The sequence below is a fragment of the Mirounga leonina genome, unplaced genomic scaffold, assembly GCF_011800145.1.
Source record: "Mirounga leonina isolate KUSES-001 unplaced genomic scaffold, KU_Mleo_1.0 Mir_154, whole genome shotgun sequence".
Lineage (NCBI taxonomy): Eukaryota > Metazoa > Chordata > Mammalia > Carnivora > Phocidae > Mirounga > Mirounga leonina.
The window spans coordinates 49,901,678-49,923,697 of record NW_023270389.1 but is presented as its reverse complement, the minus strand read 5'-3'; the positions used below and the strand labels follow the sequence as shown (position 1 = coordinate 49,923,697).

Below are 22,020 nucleotides of genomic sequence, written 5' to 3'. Positions count from 1 at the left end.
TTTGAGTGAGGCTTGGATGGCTATGTATTTCCCCCTTAGCACCGCCTTTGCAGTATCCCATAGATTTTGGACCGATGTGTTTTCGTTCTCATTGATTTCCATGAATTGTTTAAGTTCTTCTTTGATTTCCTGGTTGACCCAAACATTCTTGAGCAGAGTGGTCTTTAGCTTCCAAGTGTTTGAATTTCTGCCAAATTTTTTCTTGTGATTGAGTTCCAGTTTTAAAGCATTGTGGTCTGAGAATATGCAGGGAATAATCTCAATCTTTTGGTATTGGTTGAGACCTGATTTGTGACTCGGTATGTGGTCTGTTCTGGAGAAAGTTCCATGCATGCTCGAGAAGAATGAGTATTCTGTTGTTTTAGGGTGGAATGTTCTGTAAATATCTCTGAGGTCCATCTGGCCCAATGTATCATTCAAAGCTCTTGTTTCCTTGTTGATTTTCTGCTTAGATGATCTGTCTGTTGCTGAGAGTGGAGTATTGAGGTCTCCTACAATTAACGTATTGTTATCAGTATGACTATTTTGGTTAACAGTTGGCTTATGTAGATGGCTGCTCCCATGTTGGGGACATAGATATTTACAACGTTAGATCTTCTTGTTGGATAGACCCTTTAAGAATGATATAGTGTCCTTCTGTGTCTCTAATTACAGTCTTTAGTTTAAAATCTAATTTGTCTTATAGAAGAATTGCTACCCCAGCTTTCTTTTGAGGTCCGCTGGCATGAAAGGTGGATCTCCATCCCTTCACTTTCAGTCTGGATGTATCTGTAGGTTCAAAATGAGTCTCTTGTAGGCAGCATATGGATGGGTCCTGTCTTTTTATCCAGTCTGTAACCCTGTGCCATTTTATGGGAGCATTTAGGCCATTCACGTTGAGAGTGATTATTGAAAGATATGAATTAATTGTCATCATGTTGCCTGTGAAGACGTTGTTTTTATAGATTGCCCCTGTAAATTTCTGTTGTATATCACTCTTAGGGTCTTTCTCCTTTTATAGAACCCCCCTTAATATTTCTTGCAGGGCCAGCTTAGTGGTCACATATTCTTTGAGTTTCTGCCAGTCATGGAAGCTCTGCATCTCTCCATCCATTCTAAATGATAGCCTTGCTGGATAAAGTGTTCTTGGCTACATGTTCTTCTCATTTAGTACCCTGAATATGTCTTGCCAGGCCTTTCTGGCTTGCCAGGTCTCTGTGGATCGGTCTGATGTTATTCTGATGTTCCTCCCTCTGTACATAAGGAATCTCTTCCCCCTACCTGCCCTTAAGATGGTTTCCTTGGTTCTAAGATTTGCAAGTTTTACTATCACATGCCGGGGTGTTGACCTGTTTTCCTTGATCTTGGGAGGGGTCCTCTCTGCCTCTAGGATGCGAATGTTTGTTTCATTCCCCAGATTAGGGAAGTTCTCAGCTACAATTTGTTCAAATACATCTTCTAGTCCTCTCTCTCTCTCTACTCCCTCCGGGATTCCAATTATTCTGACATTGGAACGCTTCATGGTGTCACTTATTTCTCTGATTCTATTTTCATGGATTCTGAGTTGTTTTTCCCTGGCCTCCTCTTTTCCGTTTTTATCTATTATATTGTCTTCCAGGTCACTTACTCGTTCTGCCTCACTTACCCTAGCTGTTAGATTATCTAGATTAGATTGGATCTCATTGATAGCATTTTTAAGTTCTGCCAATTCAGCTTTCATTTCTGCCTTTAGAGACTCTATGTTGCCATTAATTGATTTCTCCATTCTAGCCATTGTCTTCACAATTGCTAGCCTGAATTCCATCTCTGACATCTTGGTTATATCTGTATCCATTTGTAAATCTGCAGCATAAGTCCTAATCTCTGAGTCTTTTCTATTTTGGGGTTCCTCCTCCTAGTCATTTTGTTGATGGGTGTTTGAGGGAATGTATAGAGTCCAAATTATTTACCAGAACCCAAGCAAGATGCACCTGTTTTCTTGGGACCTTAGGGTTGCTGGCCTCTTGTTTTCCTAGCCTGTCTTCTGCAGGAGGGGCCTGTGGTGCTGTTACTCAGGCAACCCTGTTTGGGTGGAGTTGCCCTGCCCCCCTGTGGCGGGGGATGGGCTCAGCAGGAATCAGTTTTTGGGGCTTTTGTTCTCTGGCAGCTTTCCCTGGTGGCTTTCCGTGTCTCTTCCATGAGTCAGAGCAGAAGAGACCGTTTCCAACCCTCCGCCTCAGAGCAGAGAGACCGCAGTCTGTTCTTCAGTGAGCTCTCCAGGCCACACTGTCTCCATTTCTGTCCATGCTGCTATACACTGCAGCATCCTGGGTTGTGCGCCCCTCCACAGCACCGCCAGTCCTGCCTCCAGGTTGGGGCATGTCTCTGCCCTTTGTGCTTCTAAAACCGCCAGCCGCTCCTAGTTCACCCGTGTGACCCCGCCGCTCTGGGTTTCCGCCCCGGGGGCTGCCCTAAAGTCCTTTCCCCACCGCTACTGGTCTGCGAGTCCATGCCCCGCCCCCAGTGCGTGAGGCTGTCACTCACCAGTGGTGTAGGATCACCACCGCCAGGCACTCTCCCACTGCTGTTTATCCTTTGATATCTGCCCATGGAATCAGGGCTCCCTGCTTCATACCTCAAAACCAACTGCCTGCGATATTCTGCTTATAGAGGTCCAGATCTTCTTACATCTCAGGCTGGTTTCATGGGTGCTCAGAGTGGTCTGGTAGATATCCAGCTCAATTCCGGGGACCAGTTGAAATAGGGTCCCTTACTCCTCTGCCATCTTTCCTTCCTCTCCAACAAATATCATTTTTTAAATGCAAAAAGAAAATAATTGTCAACTTAGAATACTATACTCAGCAAAAATATCTTTTTTTTTTTAAAGATTTTATTTATTTATTTGAGAGAGAGGATGAGAGGAGAGAAAGAGCACATGAGAGGGGGGATGGTCAGAGGGAGAAGCAGACTCCCTGCCGAGCAGGGAGCCCAATGCGGGACTCGATCCAGGGACTCCAGGATCATGACCTGAGCCAAAGGCAGTCGCTTAACCAACTGAGCCACCCAGGCGCCCACTCAGCAAAAATATCTTTAAAAGTAAAGAAAAATTAAAAATATTTTCAGACAGATAAAAACCAAAATAATTTAACATCAGCAGTAAAATCATACCGAAGAAAGTTATGCAAGCAGAAAGAAAATGACTCCAGATGGGAAGTAGAGACATGCAAAAAGAAATGAATGATACTAGAAAGGATAAAAATATTAAAAGTAATAATAATAATGTCTTTTTGGTTTAAAATATATGTAGAATTAAAATATGACAACAATTGTACAAAAGACAGAAAAGATAGTAAATGAAGTTAAAGAATGTAAGGTCCTTTCCTATATCTAAAAGAAGTGCTGATTTTAGTAATTTTAGACAGTAATAAGTCAAAAATGCATGTTGTAATCTTTAGGGTGACCATTAAATGATAAATGATCTTTTGTAAGCTAACAGAGCAGGAAATGAAATGATCCAGTGAAGGCAACAAAGGGAAAGAAAATAGGAATAAATAACAGAACAAATAGAAATAAAAAAATAAGATACTGATTATGACCTAACATATTAGTAATTACATTAAATGCAAATGGACTAAACATACCACTTTAAAGCCAAAAATTGTCAGACCGAAAACAAAACCCAACCATGGTGCTTGTAAGAGACACATCTTAAATATGAGAACAAAAAAGACTGAAAGTATAAGAATCAGAAGATGTCAACAATGCAACTGTAGGAAGAGAAGTTAGAGAAATGATTCCATTTACAATAGCACCAAAAACCATAAGATACCTCGGAATAAACCTAACCAAAGAGGTGAAGGATCTATACTCTAGGAACTACAGAACACTCAGGAAAGAAATTGAAGAAGACAGAAAAAGATGGAAAAACATTCCATGCTCATGGATTGGAAGAATAAACATTGTTAAAATGTCTATGCTGCCCAGAACAATCTATACCTTCAGCGCCATCCGGATCAAAATCCCAATGACATTTTTCAAAGTGCTGGGACAAACAATCTTAAAATTTGTATGGAATCAGAAAAGACCCTGAATCACCCGGGAAATGTTGAAAAAGAAAAACAAAGCTGGGGGCATCACGTTGTCCAATTTCAAGCTATATTACAAAGCTGTGATCACCAAGACAGCATGGTACTGGCACAAAAACAGACATATAGACCAATGGAACAGAATAGAGAACCCAGATATGGACCCTCAACTCTATGGTCAAATAATCTTTGACAAAGCAGGAAAAAACATGCAATGGAAAAAAGACAGTCTCTTCAATAAATGGTGCTGGGAAAATTGGACAGCCACATGCAGAAGAATGAAACTCGACCATTCCCTAACACCATACACAAAGATAAACTCAAAGTGGATGAAACACCTCAATGTAAGACAGGAATCCATCAAAATCCTAGAGGAGAACATAGGCAGTAACCTCTTTGACATTGCCCACAGCAACTTCTTTCAAGATACATCTCCAAAGGCAAATGAAACAAAAGCAAAAATGAACTTTTGGGACTTCATCAAGATAAAAAGCTTCTGCACAGCAAAGGAAACAGTCAACAAAACAAAGAGGCAACCCACAGAATGGGAGAAGATATTTGCAAATGACATTACAGACAAAGGATTGGTATCCAAGATCTATAGAGAACTTCTCAAACTCAACACCATAAAAAACAAATAATCAACTCAAAAAATGGTCAGAAGACATGAACAGACACTTCTCAAAAGGAGACATACAAATGACTAACAGACACATGAAAAAATGTTCATCATCATTAGCCATCAGGGAAATTCAAATCAAAACCACACTGAGATACCACCTTACACCAGTTAGAATGGCAAAAATGGACAGGGAAAGAAACAACAAATGTTGGAGAGGTTGTGGAGAAAGGGGAACCCTCTAACACTGTTGGTGGGAATGTAAGTTGGTACAGCCACTTTGGAAAACAGTGTGGAGGTGCCTCAAAATTTTAAAAATAGAGCTACCCTATGACCCAGCAATTGCACTACTGGTTATTTACTCCAAAGACACAGATGTAGTGAAAAGAAGGGCCATATGCACCCCAATGTTCATAGCAGCTATGTAGGCAACAGCCAAACTGTGGAAAGAGCTGAGATGCCCTTCAACGGATGAATGGATAAAGAAGATGTGGTCCATATATATATGGAATATTACTCAGCCATCAGAAAGGATGAATACCCAACTTTTACATCAACATGGATGGCACTGGAGGAGATTATGCTAAGTGAAATAAGTCAAGCAGAGAAAGTCAATTATTGTACGGTTTCATTTATATGTGGAACATAAGGAATAGCATGGAGGATATTAGGAGAAGGAAGGGAAAAATGAAGGTGGGGAATCAGGGGGAGATGAACCATGAGAGACTATGGACTCTGAGAAACAAACTGAGGGTTTTAGAGGGGAGGGGAGTGGGGGGATGGGTTAGCCCAGTGATGGGTATTAAGGAGGGCATGTATTGTATGGACTACTGGGTGTTATATGTAAACGGTGAATCATGGACCACTACATCAAAAACTAATGATGTACTGTATGGTGACTAACATAACATAATAAAATTAAATTAAATTTAAAAAAAGTATCAGAAGATGTATATATACATCACATAATGAAAATACTAGTCCAAAGAAAATCGGTGTAGCTTTCTTATATCAGATAAAGTAAACTTTAAGGTGGTACATATTGCCAGAGATAAATAGGAATATTTTATGATAAAAAGTAAATTCAATTGGAAAATGTAACCATGATAAATTTTATGCACCCAATAACATGCCCTAAAATATGTAAAGGAAAATTTGACAAAAATAAAAAGAAGACAGAAAAATCCACAATCATAGTTTTTATTTTAAAAAGAATTTTCCCAGAAAATAATAACTGAATAAATATCTAGTAGAGATCTAGAATATTTGAAAAATAATTAATATATGACTTAATTAACAAAATTAATGTAGTATACTTGAACAACGAAAAATATACATTGTTCTCATGTACATGGAAAATTAACTGAGAGTTCTGGGCCAAAAAGTAAACTACAAAGGGTTGTAATCACAAAGTCTTTGCTCTCTCATATCACTGGAAATAAGGTAGAAATCAATAATAACAAAAACAACAAAAAACTAGGAAATCCCCAAATATTTGTAAACTATGATACACTTCTAATTACCTCATGGCTCAAGGAATAAACTGCAGTGAAAATAGGAACATATTTTAAATGAAATGATTATGACAATAGGGCCTATCAAAATTTATGGCATATACAAGAAGCTGTAAGTAGAGTGAGATCTATAGTTTTGTACATTAGAAAAGGAAATGTCTCAGCTAGGTATCCATCTCAAGAAACCAGCAAAGAATAACATATTAAATTTAAAAAATGATGACAGAAGGAATTAATAAAAACAAGAGAAGAAATAAAAGAGAAAATAAACATAAATTAACAGAGTTAAATTTTGGGGGAGAGGGGCAGAGAACTGATAAACCCTTAAAAAAACTGACCAAGAAATGAAAATAAGAAAGAATATATAACCGCTATGAGAAATGAGAGGAATAATATTTTTATATATACTATAGACATTAATACCATAAGTATTTTCAGCAAATGGTGTTGTAGCAATTGGACATCCATAGACAAAGGAAAATGAATTTCAATATGAATCTTATACCTTGTAAAAAAATTAACATAGATCAGAGATTTAAATATAAAAAGCAAAACTAGTGCTTGCTTCAGCAGCACATATACTAAAATTGGAACGATATAGAGAAGATGAGCATGGCCCCTGTGCAAAGATGACATACAAATTTGTGAAACATTCCGTATTTTTACAAAATAAATAAGATGGCCAAAAGTAGTGATAAAGAGAGAAAGAATTTTTTTATTATGTTATGTTAATCACCATACATTACATCATTAGTTTTTGATGTAGCGTTCCATGATTCATTGTTTGCATATAACACCCAGTGCTCCATTCAATACGTGCCCTCTTTAATACCCATCACCAGGCTAACCCATCCCCCCACCCCCCTCCCCTCTAGAACCCTCAGTTTGTTTCTCAGAGTCCATAGTCTAGAGAGAGAATTTTGAAAGCAGCAAGAGAAAGGAAATCAGTTACATACAAGGGAAACCCTGTAAGTCTATCAGTGGATTTTTTAGCAGAGAGTGGCATGATATATTCAAAGTGCTAAAAGGAAAAAATCTGCAGCCAGAAATACTTTATCCAGCAAGGGTTTCATTCAGAATAGAAGGAGAGATAGAGTTTCCCAGAAAAACAAAAGATAAAGGAATTCATGACCAGGAGCAAAACCAGCCACATCCCCATCACACACAATGCCATCAGCCTGTGGGTTCCAAATCCACAGTCTAGCCGCTCTCCTGCCTGAGTCAGCATGCACTGCCTGCCATCTGCTCAATGTCAAGTCAATATGCCTTCATCTCAAATCAACAAGTACTCAAACTGACACTCTTCCCCTCAAATTCCAACCCCTGTGCTAAAATTTGTGTACAAAAGTGGGCATAATTATGATAGCAGAATGAAGCGACCCAAATAGTGACACTAATTCTGTGAAATATATAATGGATAAAAAGACTGTGTTAGGCTGAGAACATCGCCAACAAGCACATCAAAGAACAATACATACAACATGAAGCTGATTACTAAAAGAAACAAACCCAGGAAAAATAAAACAAGATGAAATCGGAGAAGGAGACGAACCATAAGAGACTCTTAATAATAGGAAACAAACTGAGAGTTGCTGGAGGGGATGGGGGTGGGGGAATGGGGTAACTGGGTGATGGACATTAAGGAGGGCACATGATGTAATGAGCACTGGGTGTCATATAAGACTGATGAATCACTGAACTCTACCTCTGAAACTAGTAATACATTATATGTTAATTAATTGAATTTAAGTTAAAAAAAGAAACACCCCCCCCCCAAGTAAACCTATAGAATTTTTTAAAAGAAAACATAAGAGAAAATCTTAAGGGCAGGGCTAAATGAAGAGTGCTTATATATGACACCCATAGCATGGTCCATAAAAAGAAAAACTGACAAACTGGACTTAATCAAAATTTAAAACATTTTCTCTGAGAAACACTTTGTTAAGATGAATAAAGAAATGGCAGACCTGGAGAAAATATTTGCAGACCACACATCTCATAAAGGATCTGTATATAAAGAATTTTAAAATTCAATAGTAAGACAAATATTCCAGTTAGAAAATGGGCAAAGACATGAAAAGACATCTTACCAAAGAAAATACGCACATGAAAAGATGTTCAGTATCATTAGCCATTGGGGAAATGCAAATTAAAATGACCATGAGGTATTGTAACACACTTTTTAGAAGAGCTAGAATAAAAAAAAGTGACAATAGTAAATGCCAGTAGGGAGGCAGAGAAACCAGATCTCTCACACATTGTTGTTGGGAAAGTAAAATAGCACAACCACTCTGGAGAATACTTTGGCAATTTCTTATAAAACTAAGCCTACGCTTACCTGATGATCCAGCAGCTGGACCCTTAGATGTTTATCCCCAAGAAATCAAAACATAGGTCCATTCAAAAACCTGTACATCAGTTTTCATAGCAGCTTTATTTGTAAGAGCCTAATAACTGGAAATGACAGAAGTATCCTTCCATGCTAGCCACCTGACCAAACTGTGCTACATCCACACAATGGAATACTACCCAGAACTAAAAAGAAACAAACTATGAATGCGTACAACAACTTTGATGGATCTCAAGGGTATTATGCTGAATGAAGACAATCTCACAAGTTATATGCTGTATGGTTTATGTAGTATTCTCAAAATTCTATGTTGTAGTCTCAAAATGAGGTAATTATAGATAAAGAACAAGCGAGGGGTTGCCAGGGGTCAGGATTGGAGTGTGAGGGGAGGGATATGGTATGGGTGTGATATGAAGGATAGCAAGAAAGAGATCTTAATGGTGATGGAACAACAGCTCAATATCTTGATTGTGGCAATAGTTACACAAAGGAATACATGTGATAAAATTGTATAGAATTGCAAGACATACACACACACATATACATGATTGTGTGCAAGAAAGATCTTAATGGTGATGGAACAGCTCAATATCTTGATTGTGGTGATAGTTACACAAAGGAATACATGTGATAAAATTGTATAGAACTGCAAGACACACACACACATATATACATGAGTGTGTGTAAAAAGTAGTGAAATCAGAATAAGGACTGTGACCTTTACGCATAAGCAGAGTATTCCACATCTAGTAGGTATTCTGCAAATACTCAATGAAGGGATAAATGAATAAATGAGTGAAGGTATTAAATGTAAATGGTTTCAAGAAATGTTTAAATTATCTCATGAGTCACTGACTCATAATGAATTGCAAAAGAGGCTAGGTATATTTATATTTTATTCTTAAACCTCTTAGGAATAACTGTACTACCATAACATGTTCCTTAATGTGCTTTTCAAAAGCAGAAGACTAGACTGAACAGCTGAAAGATCGGGCTCAATATGAAATTGCTCATGTTCTTCTTTATTTCTTCCTGTTCAGTCATAGCTGTGACAGAACAAAGGAACCATATTGACTTAAATCAGGTATAGGGTAGTATAGACAGCTGGCATCACATGACAGAAGACATTTAGCATTTTCTAAATAGAGTCTTTTTAAGGCTCCAGCTTAAGATTATCTATTTGTGTCAACATTCAAGAACCCCTGCATTTTGAGGGTCTGAGTGACCCAGCAGATAAGTACACCAGCCTCAAGGTTGGAAGATTGAATCCAATTTCTGACCACCAATGGCTTAAGTCAGTACATGGAAAGACTGATGTCATTCCTGGTTGTGCTTTTCTATCCACAGCATTCCTGACTTTTAGCACGACTTTGTACTTTTAATACTATGGTAATGCAGGATAGAATTTTTTTTATAAGTAAATGATTGAATGAGTTCCCCTTGAGCTCTAATGTTCAGTAATTTGAACATCTTTAGCCTTAGTACACAGCACTTAAACTGAAAATATATCTTTAAAGGCAGAAGACTTAAATTTGTGGTAAACTAGCCTTGTCCTAAGCTATCAATACCATGCTCATAATCATTCATTCAAAGAAAAGTGGTTGAATCTGTTTTTGGCAGTAGTGGAGATACAATAATAAAATGAGATCACCCTAAGGGTCTGTACAAAATAACCGCGAGGCAGACATGCAGATAGACACTTCCACTGCTGTGTGATACTTCCTATGAGGTAGGTAGGAACATGAAGAGAAAGTGCCCAACTGTGCTCAAAACATCAGAGAAGAATTCCCACAGGGGCAGAGGCTGGAGAGGAGAGTTGAAAGATAAGCAGGAGCTGGCTTGGCAGACAATGAGACAGCATTCCAGAGCGAAAGAACTGATAGATGCCAAGGTTCAGGCTGTTAAAAACCTGGACATGCTTAGAAGTGGAATGTACTTGGAATGGCTAGTGCAGTGCTTTTCAAACTTATTTTTGCTCTCTTGTAACCCCTAAAACACTTTTGAAAAACTCTGAACCCCTTCATACATTCTAAGAGCAACATCTAAAATAGCGGCAAAGAATGTAATTCCTGCCGTATTATTTTAAATTATCGACAATTAAAGATAAATTTTAAATCTACTCTCCTAAATGAAACTTCAGTAACATAATGGTTTCATAATCACCATCATTCACAAATTCATGGCCATGCACTTTTTTTTTTAACATTGGGAAATTATTCATTGCACCTTTTTCTGTTTGAATTTGTGTTTCCATTTCATTTCTCCTGTAGAACTTTATACTAATGTAACATATGCGTATTTTTTAACATCTTTAGTCATCTATTTCTCTGCCAAAGACATATTTTAAGTAAAACAACTCTTTTGTGATAATTTTTTAATTAAACTTTTTATTTTGAGATAATTGTATATCCACATGTAGTTCTAAGAGATAGTACATAAAAATTCCACATACCGGGGCACCTGGGTGGCTCAGTCGTTAAGCGTCTGCCTTCAGCTCGGGTCATGATCCCAGGGTCCTGGGATCGAGCTCCGCATCGGGCTCCCTGCTCTGCGGGAAGCCTACTTTTCCCTCTCCCACTCCTGCTGCTTGTGTTCCCTCTCTCGCTGTCAAATAAATAAAATCTTAAAAAAAAAAAAAATTCTACATACCCTTTACCTATTGTCTTCCAATGGTAACATCAGCAAAACAATAGTACAATATCAACACCAGGATATTAACATTGATACTGACCATAAGTTATAAAATGTTAAAAGATTTATTCTCTATGAGTTATCTTTTCAAATGATTGCTTGTCCAAAATTGATCAAAGCACTCTTTTAAAATGTTGATTAATAACTAGTAAACAAAATGAGGAATGCATATTTTAATGAGATAAGTGTGGCTTTTCTTCCCCAAATTAGTTCTTGTCTCTGTGGATGGATGAATGTAATTATTGCTACATTGAAACAGGATTTAGCACCAGTTATATTGCTTTTTTCTTTCTTCTGTAGCTCTGAGTGTTAAGAAGTTTGTTCACATAAATAAGTAGATGGGAAAAAATGGACCTATTTGATTGACTGAATGGATAATGATGCCAAGGTAGAAAATACAGGGAAAGGAGAGCGAATGCGGAGCTAGTTTGGTTTGGATATGTTGAGTTTGGGATCTCTGCAATCTGACTATGCAGGGACTTTCACAGAAGCAGGAGGAGGAGCAGGATTCAGGGGTATACAGAAACCTAAAGAGAGAGAATCTTGAGAAAGTCCCCAGTGGCCCACAAATGCAGCTGCTGCAGAGAGATGAAATCAGTACAAGTCATTTTGGCTAGGTTAGAGAGTCGAGTCTGTCACTCTCAGGCACAGAAGTTAAACACTTCAGAGTTTTCTGGGCCAATCAGCTTCCTAATTGTTCTTGGGAATGTCTGTACTGCCAAAGAACACTCAGGTATCCTGATTGGATTGCTAGCAACATGCACCAATGTCCAGGGGACCCAAGAACTGTGTGGGAGGGAACTTGAACCTGGCTCATAATGGGGGTTTAAACATATAGGGTCTTCAAGTGGTCCAGATAACGTGACCGTTGTAGGAAAAAAAGTCTTTGAATGATAGAGTGGGTTAGGGCTTCTTGGATAAGAACAAATGGAATCTTGAGCAAATCTCCTCTCTGAGCCTTATTTTCCCATATATAAAATGGGGATAATAAGCACAAGGAAGAGAACCTAGCACATAGTAGGGCCTCAGTAAATATTAGCTTCATTAGTAGTAGCAGCAAAAGTAGTAGAAGCCCCAAATACCACATGTCTGTGGTTAACCTTCCTGGCTATGCCCTCAGCCTACCACCTTACCTTCAACCTGGAGATTTTTCGTCCCCGGGAAAGATATTGGCTCCTTTGGGACTCAGTGGATGGGAGGAGAGAGGGTGATGTAGTTGTGGCAGATATCTGGGGAAAGGCAAAGTAATAGTACTATAGGGGGCAGGGGAAGGTAAGAGCAGCAAAATTTGCTCAGAGGTAAAATATCTCTCCCCCAACCAGAACTTTTGTAGGAGTCCCCCAGGACAAACCCCAGCTTCCTTCCAACCAAACTGTTGGACGTTGATATTAGGGTGTTTTATCAATTGTGACACATGGATGCACAGGTTGATAAGGCAGCAAGTGCTGAGAAATAGCCACGGATTTGACACGTGGGAAGTCTTTGGTAATCACAGCCAGATTGTTTCTGTGGAGTGCAGGTTCAGACTACAGAGTGGAATAGGTGGAAGAATCTACTGTAGGTAACCAGGAGCACTCTGGTACAAGTAGTCATTAGATGGCTGGACTAGAGTGAAACAGATTTTGTCCTCAGTCCACTGTTCTTCCCTTTACTATGCCAAAGCAGGATGATTCTCCCAGGAAATAAGGAGTGAATGAGATATATAAACTGGAGAGCATGTGTAAATATGAGGAATTATAGAAGCATTCATGAGACAAGCTACACGATGAACAAGATGAAGACTGAGAATTACCCACTAGCTGCTATTATAAATTATTTGTCAGAAAGTGACATTTAGCAAATGGGGTTATTCTGGGTCTCTTGGGGTTTTGAACACAGGCAGCACTCGGGGATATTGAAATCTTTAGACAAAATTGCCCTAGGATGTGAATTTCATACCCTCAAACTGGGGTGCTCCAAAGGTGGGTTCATGCACTTGTAAATAGGGGGAATAAATAATCACCTTTTAGGTGATGACTTGAAAGATCTCTTTTATTTATTTATAAATTCTTATTTTTTTTAGAGAGAGAGAGAGCATGTGAGCAGGGGGTAGGGGGAGAAGTGGCACAGGGAGAGGGAGAGAGAGAATCCCAAGTAGGCTCCACTCTCAGAGCAGAGCCCAATGTGGGGCTCGATCTTATGACCCTGAGATCATGACCTGAGCTAAAAGAAAGAGTTGGATGCTTAACCAACTAAGCCACCCAGGTGCCCCAAAGATCTCCTCTTTTAAAACATGACCTAGTAATCACTGAATCCCTGGAGCCCAGAACAGTGCCTGACATAGAGTAGATGTTCAATAAATGCTGAGTTAATAAATGAATTTTTAAAATATCTTTCCCATTAATACTTTGTGGTGCCTAAAATTCTGATATGAGTGTGTGTGTGTGTGTGTGTGTGTGTGTAGCACTACCCTCATCCACAAGCAAGAAGGGATTAACATACTGTCTCTGATGCCTCAGTAATAACATCTTCCAGCTTTTATTAATCGGATTACTTTTCTCCCATGATGTGGAGGTCGCTGGAGAGCCCTGAGTGCTTGACACTTGACAATAGGAGTGGCTGAGAGACTATAAAAGAAGACAGAAAATGACATCATACTGTAAACTCTTTACCCTCTCGGCATTCTTGTCTTGGTTCAGTCTTGTCCAGAACAAGGACTTCCTTCTATGAGACCACAGGCTGTAAAACTAAGAAGCCAATACAAAATTTGGAGATGAATGGATTCTGGGCTGGTTTTGTTAAAAGCTTACTTCTTTTTCTAGCTCTTGTGACCTCTTCTTTTTTTTTTTTTTAACTTTCTTCATTTCTTTCTCTCCCTTTGTCTTTCCATCTACCTCTGCACTTTCTTCCCTTGCCCTGCCCCAAAGTGTTCCTTCCTTGAACCTCTGTGCATATGATAGCTTTGTCCCTTCATTGTGGAAAGTGTGTTTGGAGGAGTGTATTTTAGCCAGTAACTGTAAGTAATTATGTAGGCACCTGCAGACCAGCCCTCAACCTCCTTGTTTTATGGCCATATAACATTCGGCCCTAAAAATTTTACAGAGCTGTTTTAAAGTCATTTCAACTTGTGTCCTTTCCTCAAATTGCCTGTGTTTTTTGTTGTTTTTTTTTTCTTTCTAAATAGTAGTAGCTTTGGGAATCATTCTCTTTACTATATGCCACTCTGGCGGTCTTGTACTAAAGCTGGGAAAAGCCAGCTGGAACTTGGGAATGCAGCATCACCTTGGGACTTTGGCTCTTTGCTACTGAGATTTCATCTTTTAATCAGCAACTTTTCTTTTTTCTTCCCCTGCACCATCCCCTAGACCACGCAACAACCCTGTCTTATTGTTTTAGCTTGTCCCTTATAATCAAGGCTGAAAGGTCTTCTAAGACTGTATTTGTGCTCCCCCTGTCAGTCCACATGTGGCCACCAGTTGCTACATCCAGGGAGTCCCATTCATATTATGTTCTATGTACAAGTTAGTGGTACTGGCGTGGATTGACTTCAAGTCTCAGTATATACATTCAGGTATACAAGAAATGTAACTTTTATTTATTCTATAATTGAACTTAATTTCTATTTTGAGTCCCTACTTACCTGGGTAGTAGACATTTACTCTTAGTCAATTAGCTTCTTTTGCCTGGGGCTGTATCTAAGTCTAGAGATGGCTTATGAATGCCAAGGTCATAGGGGAAAGGATGCATTTTGTCCTTAATAGTCAGGGATGCTGAAATGGCCAACAGACACATGAAAAAGTGCTCAACATCGCTCGGTATCAGGGAAATCCAAATCAAAACCTCAATGAGATACCACCTCACACCAGTCAGAATGGCTAAAATTAACAAGTCAGGAAACAACCGATGTTGGCGGTGATGCGGAGAAAGGGGAACCCTCCTACACTGTTGGTGGGAATGCAAGCTGGTGCAACCACTCTGGAAAACAGTATGGAGGTTCCTCAAAAAGTTGAAAATAGAGCTACCATACGATCCAGCAATTCCCCTACTGGGTATTTACCCCAAAGATACAAATGTAGGGATCCGAAGGGGTACGTGCACCCCGATGTTTATAGCAGCAATGTCCACAATAGCCAAACTGTGGAAAGAACCAAGATGTCCATCGACAGATGAATGGATAAAGAAGATGTGGTATATATATACAATGGAATATTATGCAGCCATCAAAAGGAATGAGATCTTGCCATTTGCAATGACATAGATGGAACTGGAGGGTGTTATGCTGAGTGAAATAAGTCAATCAGAGAAAGACATGTATCATATGACCTCACTGATATGAGGAATTCTTAATCTCAGGAAATAAACTGAGGATTGCTGGAGTGGTGGGGGGTGGGAGGGATGGGGTGGCTGGGTGATAGACACTGGGGAGGGTATGTGCTATGGTGAATGCTGTGAATTGTGCAAGACTGTTGAATCACAGATCTGTACCTCTGAAACAAATAATGCAATATATGTTAAGAAAAAAAAAAAGAAGATAGCAGGAGGGGAAGAATGAAGCAGGGGAAATCAGAGGGTAGACGAACCATGAGAGATGATGGATTCTGAAAAAGAAACTGATTGTTCTAGAGGGGAGGGGGGTGGGAGGATGGGTTAGCCTGGTGATGGGTACTAAAGAGGGCATGTTCTGCGTGGAGCACTGGGTGTTATGCACAAACAATGAATCATGGAACACTACATCAAAAACTAATGATGTAATGTATGGTGATTAACATAATAATAAAAAATAAAAAAATAGGGATGCTGGTCACATGAGATGGCCATTGTTTCCATCACAGGGTCCCACCTTCAGGAGATCTCTGGGAGGCTCTCTGTCATTCTTCCCTTGTAGCCATTTTTCTCTAGAACTAGGGCTCTTACTTAGGAATCCATTCCTAGAATAAGGGAGGATCCCTCTGCTGTCAGATCACATGTACCTGTTTTGAATCCTTTTACTGGGGTATTGAAATATAGATTGTAGTGTACTTTATCTGAACCCATCACCATCTGTATATTCCCATTATTTCCCTTTTATCTCTTTTCTCTTCGTCCAGCTTAGAAGAATTTGTTCCAGGCTATGATGTAATGATGGCATTGGTAATGTGAGGCAAAGATCACTACCCTCCATTCACCTACCATGCTAGCTAAATCCTGCATCCCCTCAGGGCCCAAATGGCATAGACTTTGGAAATCTCACAGTCAGAAAAGGGCTTCTTTTTATGCTTTTCACTCTATCTTATACCTCCTAGTGAGGTAATGGATGAATGCAGAAGAGTCTGGCTTCCCGAATTGGCAATTTGGTAAGGGGCCAGAAGCCACTGGGATAAAATGTGAGTATTTCCAAAATGTTGCCCTCCATTCACATTGTTGCTTCAAAGTGCCTGAGTAGGCACTCCTGGGGTTTTGTCGTCAGTTCCTAGGCAGCCTTGTAGGACAGGTGTTGGGGAGATGAATGAAGGTAGAGTCTGATAGTGTCTTAGAGTGAAGATTGAGGAACGAAGATACTGTTGAAAACATATATTGGCATGTCTTTCTTCTACTTCCTGTTTCACTGTAGTAAATAAAAGCAGAGAACACAAAGAAAGGGATTCAATTGTAGGGAAGGGAATCCCAGCCCCCAATTCCACCACCATATTTTATCCCTTATTTGTGTTTTAGTTTTATCCTCTAAGATGAGGAGAAACAAAAAGAAACAGTGGTTTTGAGTAGAAGATATGATAATTATATTCTCTATAACTAGGGAAGTAGGAAGGAAAAGATTATTGGCATTACAGAAAAAAAAGGTGTCTTGTATAAATCTGACCTACTTGCAAGGTCTATGAAGAATTAAACTAACAGTCCAATCTTGTAAGATTTCCTTTCCATACACAATCACTACTTTTAAGCTATCACAAATAATTTTTGAATGTCAGTGTATTGTCTGTGGATTGAATGGACACTTGTCTGTCTGTAACTTTGTCCAAGTCTTGTCTGTCTTCTGGGTGCCCATGGGTCTCAGGAACAGAACAACATGGAAATAAAGTGTGAGCAGCCTGGGGCAAATCAGAGCTCCTCATGTGGAGGTGTTTGTCTCCCTTGCCTGGCGATGCCTGGTTTCACTCTGGAAAGTCTGTCCTGTTTGTAGCCAGACCCTAGCCTTCCCATTTTCTTGATGAATGAAGATGGTTAGGAGGAAGCCAACAAGAGGTTGGGGCAAATGAGCCTGTGTGGTTAGGCTACATTATATAATTATAGTAATATTGACAAATGGTCTAATATGCATTTGGGATTACTTTGTTCCAGAAATTAAGCTAAATGCTTATTTGTCTACATCACTATTTCAATCTCCATAACAACCCTTTGAGGTAGGAACTCTCATATTACCATAAAACAGATCAGGAAATAGCCTTGAGAGCTTTTAAGGAATATTCCCAAAGAGAAGGATCAATACATTTCCAGTGAGTGTGACAGCCAAAGAAGGGGCCCATGTCACTCCAAAGGTCATCTTGTGTGAGAGGCTTCTGTGGAGTGCTCTAAGGACCCACGTGTAACCACTCAGAGCCTGACCCATGCTAGTAATGGAAATGGAGGAAAGTGTGGGGCATAGGTATCAGCTTCAGAAGATGTTGCTACTTTTAAAAAAAAAAAAGATTTTATTTATTTATTTGACAGAGAGAGAGAGACAGTGAGAGGAGGAACACAAGAAGGGGGAGGTGGGAGAGGGAGAAACAGGTTTCCTGCAGAGCAGGGAGCCTGATGTGGGGGCTAGATCTCAGGACCCTGGGATCATGACCTGAGCCGAAGGCAGATGCTTAACAACTGAGCCACCCAGGCTCCCTGATGTTGCTACTTTTTAAAAAAATACTAACATAGAATAGGAACTGGAAAGTAGCATTTTGTACTATATTTTTATTATTCCTATTAAGTTGCTCCCGGAAGAGAATTGCATATTTCCCTCAGCGGGTGGGAATTCACAGCTCCTCAGACCCTCCTTGGTCAGACTGAAATAACAGAGAGGGCAAGAGAGGGTTGTCATTCTGGGGATGCTGTTTTTACTTATTACTTATCAGGTCTTGTTCCTTCTTAATGAAAAGAAGTTCTCACATTCTTCTTTTTAGATTTTTGGCAGGAAATCTTTATGCTTCACTCAGGCTTTGGTGTGAATACCTCCGTGTGTGTGTGTGTGTGTGTGTGACTTTTATCAAAACATGAAAGAACTTTTATAAACTAAACCATGAAATAAATTAATGTTTCTCCTTTCCTACCCACATGGGTGTATGAGTATATGTGTGATTAAAACCCACTCCCTTAATAATTTCACAAGTTTATTTTAGTGGAGTATAAGGTGATTAGAAGAACCATGTGGGACCCCATGCACAAGGGAGAGGGAGGGGAGGGCTTTAGGACCAGCAGGCAGTGAATCTGGATCACTTGAAAATCTAGCAGATCTGAGGGTAGAATGTCTGCGGCTGTTCACACTGGCTTTTCCCTTCCCCCCAGGCTCCTGAGAGGTGGGAGTCTTGGAATACAAGTTACAAGGTGACGATCCATGATAATACAAGTTTTTCTTCATGTGGTATTTATGATTGTCTCACACAATCCTGAATGTTAGCTCTTAGCGGCACAGGATGAGAATAAAAGGGAATCTTAGTGATAATTCTGGCTGGCCCTCTCATTATGCAGATAACCTAGGGAAAGGTGAAAGAGCAGAGCCAAGGTCATACAGCTAGTTAGGGTCAGGACCACATTCCAAGTTCCTTAAGTTCTGGTCCAGTGTGATTCCATAATCACTTGGCCCTATTGAGCAGAATTACTGTAAGAGGACCTTGGGCTTTTTCCTCAACATGTATTGGTATACAGAGCACTTACTTCTAAATTAGAATATACAATATTCTATCTAACACACACATAGCAACTAAGCTCACTACTCTGTTCCATACGATAATTTAGGGGCAAAAATCCCATCTTTCTGGAATAAAAAATACAACAGTAAGTGTGTTAGAAGATTTATGTTTTTAATTAAAATTTAAGTGCTGTGTGTTAAATCTATATTCTCCTGTTTGGGGAATGTGCATTAAGAGTGCTATGGAGGAAAACCCTGGCCTCCTGTCATTGGTGTGGAGGAGATTTGCTGGGTGTGTTGAGGATTTGCATTTTTATGCTTCTTCCTCTCCTTATAAGTAAGCTGGTTTATTGAAAAGAGAATATTCTAGATTTGGAAATATCTCATTTGGGGTTGAGGCAAAAACTTCTGGAGGTTGATGAGACACCCACTATGATAATGACCACCCTCATATCCTTCTCTGACTACACTCCCAGTCATTCCTCCTTCCTATTTTTTGCCATCCCTTCCTCCCAGAATCTTATTTCTGTTCAGCTATAACCCCTTTCTTCTTCTTCTTCTTTTTAATTAAAAATTTTTATTTATTTATTTGAGATAGAGAGAGAGCCAGAGAGAGAGCACAGGCAGGGGGAGCAGCAGAAGGAGAGGGAGAAGCAGGCTCCCCACTGAGCAGGGCGCCCAACTGACGAGGGGCTCTATCCCAGTACCATGAGATCATGACCCAGAGCCAAAGGCAGATGCTTAACCAACTCAGCCAACAGGCACCCCCATAACCCCTTTCTCCTATCACTGGAGAAGATCCCAAGAGGTCTTGGGGTTGTACTGACCATATGTATGGGTAGAAAGTAACTATTGATTGGGAGTTTTCTTTGTCTTTGGTAGCATTCCATGAATTGTGCTCTAAGGAATCTAGTATTCCTTATGTCAAAAGGTATTCTACCTCAAACAGATTCTGTGTTCAAATGAGTTTGGGAAGCAGAAGGTTAAACAATTGCTACAGGGCTTTTCAGGGCCTTCAGCAGAACAAATTCTCAGGCACAGTGTAAATCTGCAGGAGGTGGGTGTGGCATGCTGCATTTTTCTCAAGCCTACTTAACCATGGGATACTACTCAATTTAGGAAGAACTAACTACTCCATGTGGATACTTCAACTTTATAGGTGAATTGTAGCCTTTCAAAGACCTGTTTCTGTCAGATTGGTTTTTTGATTCCAAACCTTGCTTAGAGGTGGGGGAAGGGAAAGGAAGAAGGAAAGACGTGTATGTAGGTAGAGGAAGCTATAAGGGAGTGAAGGCACTTACAAACAACACTGTGCTCTTAGAGCACCTTTGTTGATGTGAATGAAGGAGAGCTGAGAGCATAATGGTGCATGAACTTTGATGATGAATACTACTGCAATTGATGTAAACATGATCTGGAATATTCTGGAATAAAAAATATATCCATCTTGAAATGTGGAAATACTGTATTTTGCTGGCTTTATTCAAATACGGGGCATTCTGGTTGTTACTGCAATAGATCTGTTTTCAAATTACTTTAACTTTATGTTGACATAATGATGCACAAATGAAAGAAATATACAGAAAATAATTTTATAAAAGGAAATAAGGTTAATGTCGGAGAATAAGAACTTTTACTGGAAGTGATAGAAATGATACACAAGGGAGATAAGGTTTAGCTCTGTTTTCGATGTGAGAGTAGACAGTATATTTCAGGATGGTCTTAGCATGCCTTGGTTAATGTCAGCATGTCTGAGTAGAAGGGAAGAACCTAGAACTTGAATTTAGAAACTGCCATTTGCAGTAAGGTAGTCACTAAATGGGCAGATTGAGTCACTTATTGCAGAAACCAGTGGATGTGGCACCAGATACCCTGTGATTCTGTTCTGGCCCATAAAACCATTTATGTAGCTGTGTGTAGGGCATCACATAGAATTCAGGAATGAGACATAGTCCCTGGAATATGATCTTGTGAATGAGAGGCAGGGCTATTCTTTTGGGGGGACTGCTGTACTCACTAGACTATTGATATAGGGAGGGCTCAGGTAGGATGAATGAAGCAAGTCTTGGGAATTGGGATCAGATCTGGGACAGAGGGGCAGGTGCAGCCTGGAAACACAACCAGAGGGTTGGTCCATTTGTTCGTCCATTTGGACCATTGGTCCAAACAGCTATTGATATGACCTGTTTCAGGACTTAGAGATGAGGATGAGGCCTGATTCTGACAATTTTTGGAGATGAAGAAGGAAGGTCAAGTGGTTTCAAACATGGGGAGAGGAAGGAAGCAGGGGTTTGGAATCTGGGATTGGAAAGCTGGGATTGGGAAGCTGGACACATAGAAGTTGGGGCACTTAGAATTCTTTAGCCTTTCCTTTTGTAAATTTACAATGATACCACTACTTTCATCCAAGCTAAGATTGGATCCAATGAACTCTTCTCTGAAACACCTCCCCTGGTGTTCTCAGGGAGATTTTGGAGAGGTGAGGGTAGGACATATTCCTGCAATGCCTCTGACATTCTGAATTGCATGGTCATTAAGTTGGACTTGTCTTTTGTCTTAATGGTTGTTGGCTTCTTGTGAGTAGGGGTCATGAAATCAAAAGCAGTGCACATAACTCTCATTTACTAAACTCCTATGGTGTGCCAGATGCTTTAGAAAGCCCAAACCCACAAAAACAAAGAAGTAGGTGTCATCATCTTCGCTTTACAGACAACGAAACTGAGGTTCTAGAAGGTCAAATAGCTGTTCAAGAACTCAGAGCTGGTATGTGGAGGGTCAGGATTCAGACCCAGACTTCCCTGGCTCTAAACCCCATATGCGTTCACCGAGACCAATGGATCTCTACTGGAGAAGTTTCAAAAAATACTGAGGTAGGGCGCCTGCATAACTTAGTTGGTTAAGCATCTGCCTTCAGCTCAGGTCATGATCCCGGGGTCCTGGGATTGAGCCCCACATTAGGCTTTCTGCTC

The 22,020-nt window shown here is 39.8% G+C and overlaps 1 protein-coding gene and 1 non-coding gene across 2 annotated transcripts in view; both read left to right on the top strand.

Moving 5' to 3' along the window:
- PAPPA2 (pappalysin 2) overlaps window positions 1-22,020 on the top strand; it is a 294,310-nt gene that overhangs the window by 116,481 nt on the left and 155,809 nt on the right. The window lies entirely within an intron of this gene.
- Window positions 6,734-6,840, top strand: LOC118014648. The gene has a single exon (XR_004680339.1). It is a non-coding gene; the product is annotated as a U6 spliceosomal RNA (small nuclear RNA).